The sequence below is a fragment of the Ascaphus truei genome, chromosome 1 (genome assembly GCF_040206685.1).
Source record: "Ascaphus truei isolate aAscTru1 chromosome 1, aAscTru1.hap1, whole genome shotgun sequence".
Lineage (NCBI taxonomy): Eukaryota > Metazoa > Chordata > Amphibia > Anura > Ascaphidae > Ascaphus > Ascaphus truei.
The window spans coordinates 4,420,013-4,429,538 of NC_134483.1; positions in this window are offsets into that span (position 1 = coordinate 4,420,013).

Here is a 9,526-nt window from a genome sequence, read left to right on the forward strand (position 1 = left end):
CATATACTATGTCTCCATAGTCAATAATTGGCATTAGCATCTGCTGTGCAATACGCTTTCTGACCAGGAGACTTAGGGAGGATTTGTTCCTGTAAAGTACCACTAGTTTGGCATAGGTCTTGGTTGTCAGGGTATCAATGTGCATCCCGAATGTTAAGTGGGAGTCAAACCATAAGCCAAGGTATTTAAAACTAGTGACAGGGGTTAGGGTGGTGTTAGCGTTGGTTCTAATCAGGAGCTCAGTCACTGGAAGCTTTACAAATTTAGTCTTGGCCCCGAATACCATTGTTACAGTCTTGTCAGTTTTTAAAAACAGTTTGCTTTGGGAAATCCAGTTTTCGAGTCTCAAAAAGTCAGACTGAAGTATGTGTTGAAGGTCAGAGAGGCTATGGCTGTGTGCATATAGGATTGTGTCATCTGCATACATGTGTATTGAGGCTTCCTTACAAGCTGTGGGAAGATCATTAATGAACACTGAGAAGAGTAGGGGCCCCAGAACAGAGCCTTGCGGGACACCACAGGTGATATCCAGGGGGTTGGAGTTAGAGCCTGAGATGGACACATGTTGGGATCTTCCTGATAAGTAGGACTGAAACCAGTTTAAAGCATGTTTCCCTATTCCAGAGCTCTGGAGTTTGTTAAGCAGGATAACATGATCAACTGTGTCAAAAGCCTTTGCAAAATCTAGGAATACTGCACCAGTGAGTTGTCCCCGTTCCAATCCACACTGGATTTCATTGCAAACTTTTAGCAGGGTAGTTACGGTGGAGTGTTTGGGACGAAACCCAGACTGGAATTGGCTAGGGAAATTTGTCTTGGTGTAGAAATCGCTTAATTGGGAGTGGACACATTTTTCCATGACTTTGGATAGAATTGGGAGAAGTGAGATTGGCCTGTAGTTTGAGACAGTGTTTTTATCCCCACTTTTGAAGATTGGGACAACAGTTTTCCAGGTCTTAGGGATATGGCCTGCAGACAGGATAGAGTTGACTATGGACGCAATTGGTTTGGCAATGGCTGGGGCACCAAGTCGTAGGAACCTAGATTGTAGTAAGTCGGGTCCACATTGGCTGCTTAGTTTTAGTTTGAGGAGCGCTTGTGTAATCTCCTCTTCAGATACTGGGCTAAATTGAAAATTGTGGGCAGTGTTGGGAGGGGGTGGGACTGTAGGGATACTCCCAGGATGAGATTCATGTTTGGGGTTTGTGCTGTGTTTCGCTAATAAGTTAGTGGCACACCCCACAAAGTAATCATTGAATGCATTTGCAATGTCAGTGGGGTTTGTGAGAGTAATATCCCCCTTAGTGATATTACTTGGTTGTTGATGGTTAGGAGGCTGGAATATATTGTTGATAACCTTCCAGAAGTTAGCTGGGTTTGATGTATTTTGGTGGAGATTGTCAGAGTAATATTGTGCTTTTGCATGCCTTGTTTGCCTTGTGCACATGTTCCGCATGCATCTGTAGTGATTGAGATCCTTGGTAGTGCCAGTTACTTTGTAGCTTTTCCACAAGGCATCGCTGAACTGGTAGAGTGCTATAAGGTCAGGTGTAACCCATGGAAGGTGGGCCCCCCGTACCCTTATTTTGCGTAGTGGAGCATGGGTATCGCAGAGTTTTAAGAACTCGGATTGGAAATAGTCGAGCGCAGAATCGGGATCGGGAATTAAATCGATTCTGTGCCATGGGCAGTTGGTAAGGTCATCCAGAAACTGTTGTGGGTTAAAGTTTTTAAATGTTCTAGTGAGGAGAACTTTAGGGCTTGAATGGGGCGGTTTAATATTCCTTACACAGTACACTATTGCATGGTCACTGAAAATGTCAGGAAGGATGCCAGAGGATTGGATTCTGCTGGGGTTTGAGGAGAGAATCCAGTCTAGCAAGGAATGGTTATGCGATTTCAGGTTTATCCGTGTGGGTTGGGAAATGAGTTGTGATAGGTTAAGTGACTTGAGTTGTATCTGGATTTTGTGGTTTTTAGGGTCAAGCCAATTGAAGTTGAAATCCCCTAGAACTAGCAGCTCACTCTTCTCATTCAGAGAGGAAATGGAGCCAAGAAATTGGGTGATATCAGTCAAGGATTGTAGAGGGGCTTTAGGGGGGCGGTAGATGCCAGCAAGCAAGATGGGCTTAGAAAAGGGGAGGCAGATTTTGCCAACTAGAGTTTCAAAAGAGGGTGGACTTGGCGGGCAATTTAACAGTGTAAATTGTAATGTGTCTGCAATATAAAATAACACCCCTCCTCCTCTCTTTGACCTATCTCTCCTAAAAATGGAGTATCCCTGAATGGCAATATGTGCATCAGGGGTTTTAGGGGATAGCCATGTTTCTGTAAGAACAATGGCTTTGGGTTTATGCATAAGGCACCATGCCCTTAGTTAATCCAGTTTGGGCAGCAGGCTCCGGATGTTTATATGGGCGACAGATAGGCCTTTTTGGAATTTAAAGGTGGAATTCTCAGGGGCATGGGACATACAGTGATTTTAAAACTCCTTTCAAGAGGCTGTATTGACAAATATGCCAATGTAAGTAACCACCTAATGTCAATATATTAGCGCTATTAACATCAATTTATATATATCTTAAAGGTATCCCACAGTATGACAATTCTACCTACTCCTCATAGGTTATAGTAATTGTCAAAATGTAATTACTGTGTCATAATGGTGATGTCAACTAGCCAAAATAATTTTATCGTCTGTAACAGGCTTATATACAGTCAGGTTATGAGTATAGTAACCACTCAGTAGTATAATCCATATGTAGCTAGGTTCCCCCTTGCGCACTCACCCCCTCCTTCTGGTATGCGAGCGCGAGTGAGTTCCTGTTGCTGTGCTGCCTCTGTCAGTAAGAGGCACATGGAGGTCTGCAACATTGTTGCGGTAGTCTGAGGCAGAGCTGTGAGTCTGGCAGCACAAAGCAGACAGAGAAAAGCAGTTGGTGACTGGAGCTGCTAGGAGAAGGAGGTAGGGTGCAGGGGTCTGTGACTCTCTGCACTAGGCCAGCAAGTCCCCTAGGCCCCAGATAGCCTGAGTCATCCCAGCTGAGTATTGTAGGGACAGGCCCTAGGTTAGGGACCCTGCCCCATTATATATTTGCTAGGAGTGTATCACGGCCATTGCTCGGATTGCTAAGAGGGAGCTGGACTATCTCCACAGAGGCCCAGCTAGCATGACTGCGGCCTGCTGGCAGCAGACAGACCCTAACTAAGGTAGAGACGGTGCGGAGCTGTACGGTGATATTATCCGCGCTGGAATTCACCCCACGCGTAGGAGGATATCCCGGCGGATCCAACCCCAGTGATATAGCGGCACCCGTGGCTGGAGTCCGGGCAGGTAACCTACACCCTCATGTGCACCAACAAGGCCTATCAACAGACATAGTGACTGCGCAGTCACACACACATATTGGTACAGGTTCTGGGTGTGCGAGACATTGGGTTGGTGCACTGGACACGGGGTGGGATCACTCTGGGGAGGTGGTAGTGTCCGCCGTGGCTCCTAAAGTGTGGGCACCCGCCGTGGTGCAAGTTAGCGGTAGCGTCCGCCGTGACGCCTCTGTGTTGATGTTGTATTCATGCTATGCCGGTAGTAAAAGTATTAGTCATTATCAATTCCGTTGTATGTGGTTATTGAATGTCCTGCGAGGAACTACTCCCCCTCTGGTGGGAGCCATCGCAGGTGGAGGCGCTGCACCCATTGTAAGTAGTTATCCATAGTATTGTATTGCCCCAGGTTCCCCGTGGCGGAAGCTCGGCTCTCCTAGTTACAAACCAGGTACAGCACCACCCTGGTCCGTAGTCAGATACACCTGCCCACCTAGATCTCACTTAGGGTGGGGGTAGGAGGGCTACACATACATAGTTAATGCCATTCAACGTGCCTAGTATAGCATATCTTTAAGCAGGTGCAGATGACAATATGAGCGTGGCTATATTAAATTAGACCCTATGTATAAGTAAACCCCAAGGGGTACATAGAGGCATACCAGCCACTCAATATAGGCTCAAAAAACAATTGCGCATCAGTCAAATTAGTGCCTGTTCAAGTTGTGATTGTTAGTTCTGAGTCAGGAGTTGGAGAGTGCAGTTATGCATTACATTGGAGGAGCTCAGGCAGGCCCTGAGTAGAGCTGATAGAGCTACGGTGGACCAGTGCCTCTCACCCTGCCTAGGGGGTGAGGGAAGAGCTAGCCCCACCCTGAGTGCCTGTGACTTGGGGTGGTGGCTGGGAAACAGTGAGAACCCACAGACCATCCCGAGGGGGTGCAGTCTGGGGAGAGAAGACCTGCTGTACCGTATGCTGCTGTTGTTGCTCTTGCTATTCTGCTGTGTGCTGTGAGCAATAAAGGAAGCTGCTGCTGTTTTACAAAGACTTGAGTGAGACTGAAATCTCTCGCCCCTGAGTGGGGTTCTCTGGAAGGATTTCACCCTACCCTGATAGGGCTTGCCAGAGATGAAGGCGTTGCAACACTAAGAGATGAAGGCAAGAACCCCAGAAACCTGTCCCTGTTGTCCCCCATACCATTGCGGGAGATTCAGGCCCTCCTGTTGCCAGTAGGTATGCACCACCTAGACACATGTAGCCAGACCTTCGTACACCCTAGGGGTCCGATCTGCGACCGGGGGGGGGGGGTCTATGGGTTACATTTGGAGGCGAGCTGCTGAGATCTAGAAACAGGACAGGTTTTCAGCGAAGCAGAGCTGGAAGTGTTAGGTACATCTTCCACGCAAGTACTGCAGAAAGTAGGGCGCAATTGCACATCAGGGGTAGTCAGGAGAGTATGTCCTCTCGCACAGTACGCCCTGGGTGCCCTAAGAGGGTGTTGTAAAGTGGGTGTGTGGCTACTGTATTGCTGTTCTAGTCCCTTGAGGCAGATATGTGTGAGGCAACTGGGGGGGTTAGCGTGTTAACTAGTCCAGGGACCATGGCCCGCACTATGAGTGGCCAACAGTAGGAGACGCCCGTACTTAGGGAGATCCCGGTACACCAGCCATTACCCAGATAAAACACACCACATAGTACTTGTAGGAACCGTCAGCGAGTGCGGTGTACCAAGAAGGAGTTCTGCCTAGCCTGGGGTATGCCATACATCATATTCGTGGGTAAAAGCATGCAGAGAGCAGTCAGAGAGCAGTCAGAGAACAGTCAGTGTCTAGGAACGAGTTACACACTAGACACTGAGCGTAGCGCTATTGTACATTTGGAGGGCTCACTAAAGATGGAGGCCGCCGATACATGTGCTCTGCGGGGCATTAAGGAGTTAAAAATGGCGACAGCAGCGTCATTCACGGCCCAGCAGCTAGCAGCCGTCCCAAAATGGCGACTCCCGCCAAGCCTAGATCACGTGCCGCGTGCAAGCAGGCTGCAAGAGAAATGTGGCGAGAGATGTGCAGGGGTTTGGCGCCAAACCCAGATCCCCTGCAGAAGGAGCGGAGCGGCGCGAAAGCCGAAAGCCCACCCACCTGTGCAGTGACTGGCCGAAAGAAGAAGCCACGTCACAATGAGCGAGAGAGTGCCCCTCCTCTCGTTTCCACCAGAAGGAGGGGGCACTGCAAGAGCCAATCAGAATCGTCCTCTCCAGCAGAAGGAGGGACAGGAAGTGAGAGCGAGGAACTTCACTTCTGCCTGACTATTGGAGAGAAAGGAGCTACAGAACTGAACTGTTCAACCCCCGCGCAAAAGATGTCTGAATTAAATATGACACCCTTTCAGTTTCCAGGAGGCTTCCTGGTTGTGGAGGTTGACGGCCGAGAGTATCGCCGGTGCCTGTGCGTACATTGCAGGACACCCGGACCGGCCCCAAGCACGACAGCACGATGCCCTCAATGTGGCACGTTCTATCTATGGCCTATCGAGCCATGGCCTATGTTGAAGACGCCACGAAGTGCCTCGCCAGGAACCCTAACAGAGGCGGCGGAGGAGGCTGCCCTGGTTCCCTGCATCACCGCTGAGGTGGGAACTGAGGCCCAGCCAACCACAGAGCCAAGAGATGTCCCGGCGGAGAAGAGCGCGACCGCAGTGGAGGTACCGGAGCGGGTTCTTTTCGTTCCACTACCCACTGGCGGTACCGCAAGAGATCGAGGTGACTCTCTAGCGGAGGAACCGGCAAAGTCGTCTTCGGTGGAAGAAGATGGCCTATCATCGGTGGCGATGCGCCTACCGGCGAACCACCCCAGCTGTAATAAAGATGGCGGTCCACTTACCAGGGAGCGAGAGCAGACGAGTCCAGACACCCCCCAACGGCGAGCGCTGGTGCGGCCTGAGCCGCGCAGAAGTCCCCCGACGGTGGCGACTCCCATTGCGGCGGAGATGGGATCCGAGACAGCCCAGGAGGAACCAACGATCACCAGCTGGCAGCGGAGCGGTAAGGAGACACCACCACCCCCTTACTCCCGCCAGGTGAAGACGGAACCTGCAGAGGGCGAGAGAGAAAGGCTTGTGGCCTACCTGCCCGTCCGCGATCCAGATGGTCCACCACCGCCCCTTCCGGTCCTCGATGTACTTCCGGTGCGGGACCACGGAGCGGATGGAGATTCCGCAGCCACCAGTGATGACATCACTTCCGGGTCCGGCTGGCACAGAGGCCCGGGAGCGTTGTTCTCCCAGAGGAGAGCAGCCATGGCAGCTGCGCTTGCCACCCTGAAGGCCCAAGGCGTTACCCGAGGAGCACGAAGCGCACCGGAAAGGGCAAGTCAACCCACTGGTCGTGGCATTGCCCGCCAGAGACTCTTTGCTGGATATTGCCAATTCCCCAGTCACTGCCCCTAGCGCCATTTCCCCGGCCACTGCCCCTGCCCCGTCACGAGTCATGACACCGGGCCCTAGCGGGGATAAGTTAACTAAGAATCCCAAGTACTCTACAGATTGGAGGGATTGGGAACTGAGTGATGAAGGGTCTGATGGGGAGATACCGAATGCAAATGTGATTCGTGTACCTAACCCTGTGCCATTTTCTCCTGTGCCTAGAGGGAGGGCCCGAGGGTCCCATACCACTGCAGAAGCAGGTCCCGTGAGTAAGGTAGTGCAAAAGATGAACCCCACAATTTATACAGATGTGACAAGAGGTAGACGCAGAGGCTCGCACTCTACTGAGGTGGCCACATCAGGTGTGTCCTTTCAAACGGAGTCAGATACAGGTACTGTACCAGTGCAGTGTCAGGGTATGAGCACCATGATAAGTGGTGGGTGTCACGATGACACCAACTTTTATCAACACATTTATATTTCTGGGTACTTGATTGAATAGAACAAGTTGCAAAATAAATTGTGATTTATTTCCTTAATAGACAAACACACGACATCTGCAGAATACACTTAAAAAAACACTCACTGGGATAACAAAATGGAAGAAATTGTCCTTGGAACGAAAGAAATTGTCCTTTGCTTGCCAGTGCAAGAAATGCAGCCTTGGTTTTAAAAGTCCTGTTTGTTATGTGGTTGTTAACCCCTTCACTCCAGTACTGGTTGCTGCTGTACTGGAACAAAGTCTTGCATCTTTACATCATGGATTAAAATTCAGGAATCACACTGGGAAATACCTGGGAAGCCACAGTTATAGACTGCCCAAAGCTATCTTTAACATGTGGATCCAATCCCCTCGTGGGAACAAAAAAACCCACGAATAGCCAAGTGACCCACAGGTCATAAGACCGGTCAAAAGGGCTGTCCGGTGGGCAGGGCGCATGGGTCAGGTTGACGCCCATGCCACTTAGCATACCTGGGCTACACCCATAACTTGGGGCCACTAAGTCTGATTTTTGACTTAAAGGTGTCACTAGCCTGACATCTGCTGTGCATCAGTATGCCAGTATTGTATACATTATGGGCCTCTGGGTCTTGTCATAATTGACACTCTTTTAGACAGGGGGACTCTAAATCTGTGGGAGCCTTTTGAGGCTCCACCATAAAAATAATTACAACCCTTTGAGATTGGTCATAAAAATACAGAAGCTCATTCACCCATATCACAGCTGGAGGTCCAAGTAATTCCTGCTTGGACTTACAAAAAAAATACATCCTGCCTTACATTTAAGATCTGCTATCATGTGTTGGTTAGAGGGTATGGCAAGCAATGCATCTTGTCTTTTACCCTCGCAGACAGGGAATGGCCTGCACATGGGGAATAAAAATGGCGGGGACAGGGCAACAACAGTAATGCATGGCAAATCAGGTATTAACCCTTTCCTCCCCGTCACACCTCCCCCACTCAAGACGCAGGGACTGCCCTGACCACCCCGTCCGGTGGCTGGGCTGACCTGTCAGCTCTTGAAGTTATTAAGTCCTGAGGGCTGTCCATCAGCATTACCATGCTCACTTCCCTTCTTGTGCTGGATGGTGAAGTTCCACTCCTGTAAGGCAAGAATCCAGCACAAAAGTTTAGCATTTTGCCCCGACACCCTCTGTAACCAACTCAAAGGATTGTGGTCAGTTATTACTGTGAAATGTCTGCCATACAAATAAGGCTGTAACTTCTTTAGAGCCCACACTATGGCCAGACACGCCTTCTCAATGGTGGCATAGGCCACCTCTCTGGGCAGCAGTTTGCGGCTTAGATATACTACTGGGTGCTCATCGCCCTCCTCCCCCACTTGGCTGAGTACAGCTCCAATGCCAAAGTCTGAGGCATCAGTCTGCACCAGGAACTTTTTTGCATAGTCTGGAGCAGCAAGTATAGGAGCGCTGGCTAGTGCAGTCTTTAATGCCTGAAACGAGACCTCACAGGCAGGAGACCAGACACCAGCACAGACTGTCGCTTCTGGGTCAAGTCAGTCAGGGGTTTGGCAATGGCGCTATACTGAGGGACAAACTTTCTGTAGTAGCCTGCGGTGCCTAGGAAAGCCATGACTTGCTTCCTGGTTTTGGGAATGGGCCACTGCACTATAGCTTCCACCTTAGCTGGTTCTGGCTTAAGATGCCCGCCACCCACTCTGTGCCCTAGTTACAATATCTCTGCCATCCCTACTAAGCACTTGGTGAGTTTCAATGTGAGTCCCGCTTTCCTAATCCTGGCTAGCACCGCAGCTACATGCACTAAGTGTGAGTCCCACAAATTACTAAAGACAGCAATGTCGTCCAGGTATGCCCTTGCAAACCCTTTCATACCCTCCAGCAAGTGATTGACCAGGCGTTGAAAGGTAGCCGGTGCATTTTTCATCCCGAATGGCATTACTAGAAACTCAAAGAGGCCACTTGGGGTAATAAATGCAGACTTGTCTCTAGCCTCCTGGGTCAAAGGGATCTGCCAGTACCCTTTACTGAGATCAATAGTCGTCAGATACCTTGCCCCCGCGAGTTCATCTAACAACTCATCCATGCGGGGCATGGGGTAGGCATCTGACACCGTGCCCGCATTGAGCTGCCGGTAGTCCACACAGAACCGGGTGGTTCCGTCCTTCTTAGGCACCAGGACTACCGGACAAGCCCAAGGGCTCTGGGACGGTACAATTACCCCTAGGACCAGCATCTCTTCTACCTCCCTCTCTATACTGCCCTTCACCTCTGCTGACACTCTTTAAGCGTGCTTAA